The sequence below is a fragment of the Marmota marmota genome, unplaced genomic scaffold, assembly GCF_001458135.2.
Source record: "Marmota marmota marmota unplaced genomic scaffold, marMar, whole genome shotgun sequence".
Taxonomy (NCBI): Eukaryota; Metazoa; Chordata; class Mammalia; order Rodentia; family Sciuridae; genus Marmota; species Marmota marmota.
In genome coordinates, this window is record NW_026006825.1 from 1,500 (window position 1) to 4,139 (window position 2,640).

The following is a 2,640-nucleotide window of genomic DNA, read 5'->3' on the forward strand; positions in this document are numbered from 1 at the left end:
GCAGATACAAAGCAGACAGACTTCTGGTGTCATGAGAAATGATATAACTGCTGGTGATGCATTAAAGGAACCAAAAGTCAAGGAGGTGATTTCCACTTGAGGTAGAATATTCTTTGATAGTCTATTCCTGAGGACTGAATTTATTTCAGGCAAAATAAAATAAGACTTAAAATGTTTCAAAAAGAAGACAAGATTTTAAGGGATTAAAGGAAAAGATAATTAAGAAGATAACATTAAGTAATGTAAGGTGAAAATTTTAACTCATAAGAGGAAGAAAGTTTATCCAGGGATTTTGGCATCTAAAAAAATGAAAGAAAGAAAGAGTCTGAGGGCAACTAAACAAGAGAAAAACAATAACATTTGTCATAAAAGAAGTGATTTGAGATCCTACTTGAGAAAATACAAGGCTCAAATTGTAGAAGAAACGAAGCCCAATATTGGATATAGCAGTGATAAAATTTCAAATATATCTAGATTAATAATGATTTGTTGGTCTCATTTCCTACTCAAATAGGACTCTGTGACTTTTCCAAGAATGTGGATCAGAAAGAGATGAGCGAGAGAACAGCCTAGCCCCTTTTACTACAGAAAAGTTATTGTCCCGGTTTTAGGGATTGTTCATTTATTTAAGAACTTTATGATCAATAATTCCATCCCTGGCTATTTTTCTTAAGAAAAATTCTTCAGGTCACTTCCCACTCAGTAAGGAGATCACAGGGGTGGTAGAACACTTAAGAAATTATCACCTCATGCAGCTGATTTAGGAGATGAAAAGGAAGTTGTTTTGGAATGTAGATGTTCACAGCTAGAGAAGATGGTAGACTGAAAAACTGCTCTAAATTCTAAAGACAAAGAAAAATATTAATGAAAAATCCATGTAGCCTAAACATTTAAATATTACACAAGATCTGAGGCAGGGTTTCATGCAAAACTCCCACACTCTTCCTCAAAATTTTTTGTCTTGGCAAGAAAATCATCAGTTAGAAAGACTGATTCTCATTAGGAATAAGGTTTCAAAATTACTTCTTCTTTTCTTTTAAGTGATGTTGAATCAGACTTCAGTCATTGAATTTCTTCTCCTGGGATTGACAGACATACAAGATCCACAGCCTTTTCTTTTTGCAGTTTTCCTCACAATCTACCTTGTGAATGTGGCTGGGAATGGAGCCATCCTGATGATTGTCATCTCTGATCCCAGACTCCACTCACCTATGTATTTCTTCCTGGGAAACCTGTCATGTCTAGATATCTGCTACTCCATGGTGACACTGCCAAAGATGCTGGAGAACTTCCTCTCTACACACAAAGCAATATCTTTCATGGGATGCATAAGCCAACTTCATTTCTTCTACTTCCTGGGTAGCATAGAGTCTCTGTTGCTGGCACTGATGGCATTTGACCACTTTGTGGCTATCTGCAAACCACTTCATTACACTGTCATCATGAATCCTGAGCTCTGCACCCAGACGGCTATCACCATCTGGGCCATTGGATTTTTCATGCCCTGCTACACTCCATTATGACATCTCGCTTGAACTTCTGTGGTCCCAATCACATTCATCACTTCTTCTGTGATGTTAAGCCATTGCTGGAGTTGGCCTGTGGAAACACTGAGCTCAATCAGAGTCTGCTCAACACTGTCACGGGGACCATTGCCACAGGCCCCTTCTTTCTGACACTTCTCTCCTATTTCTACATATTTCTCTCCTATTTCGACCTACCTCTTCCTCAAGACCCAGTCCTGCAGCACACTTCACAAAACACTGTCCACCTGTGCCTCCCACTTCATGGTGGTTATTCTTTTCTTTGCTCCTGTTATTTTCACCTACATTTGCCCTACCTCAGGGAGCTCTAGGGACCAGGATCGCATCATTGCCATCATGTACAATGTGGTCACGCCTGTTCTTAATCCACTGATCTATATTTTGAGGAAAAAGGAAGTGAAGGGTGCCTTGTTTAGGGTGATCAGAAAGAGACCCTGACCTGAAGGGATCTAGAGAACTCTTCTGAAGCATAAATTACCAGACAATGAGAAAGTTGAGAGACATAAGTATACTGCTTCTCAAATTGTTTAGAATGTATACAACAAAGGAAATTGGATAACAGAAAAATACTAAATGGAATAATGTGCTCTAGTTGTATTAAACAATATATTCCTAGGTAACAGAGGGTAAACATTTTTTTCTGGAACACTAACCAGGAAACCCTAATGTTGAATTTGTTTTAAAGAATATCATATGATAATATTGATTTACAATATATTATAATGTGTTCTTGTACATAACCAGGTATAGAAATATGTGTATACTCCTTACATTTGGTATATATGAATAATATTTAGGTCTGTTTATCTGTGTGATCCTTCTAGGCTAACACATTTTTAGACTTATCAATAAAATTATTATACCTTTTAGAATTTTAATTTAAAGATATGTTTATTACGTTGGAAACAAATATCAATTCACATGTGAGTTATGAAAATTTTTAACAGGTATGTCCTGATTTCTTTTTGGATTTTGTCCTTTTAATAGATAATGATTCAAAATTCAAAATGTATAAAAAGGTAATGTGTATGGCCCTGTCATCTCCGCTTTCAGCTGCAGCCATTAATTCAGGGAAGACCATACAAGAGGTGACAGG

The 2,640-nt window shown here is 36.8% G+C and overlaps 1 pseudogene; it reads left to right on the forward strand.

The window, feature by feature from the left end:
* The first annotated feature begins 1,043 nt into the window (after positions 1–1,043).
* Positions 1,044–2,017, forward strand: LOC107134508 (annotated as a pseudogene).
* The last annotated feature ends 623 nt before the right edge of the window (positions 2,018–2,640 follow it).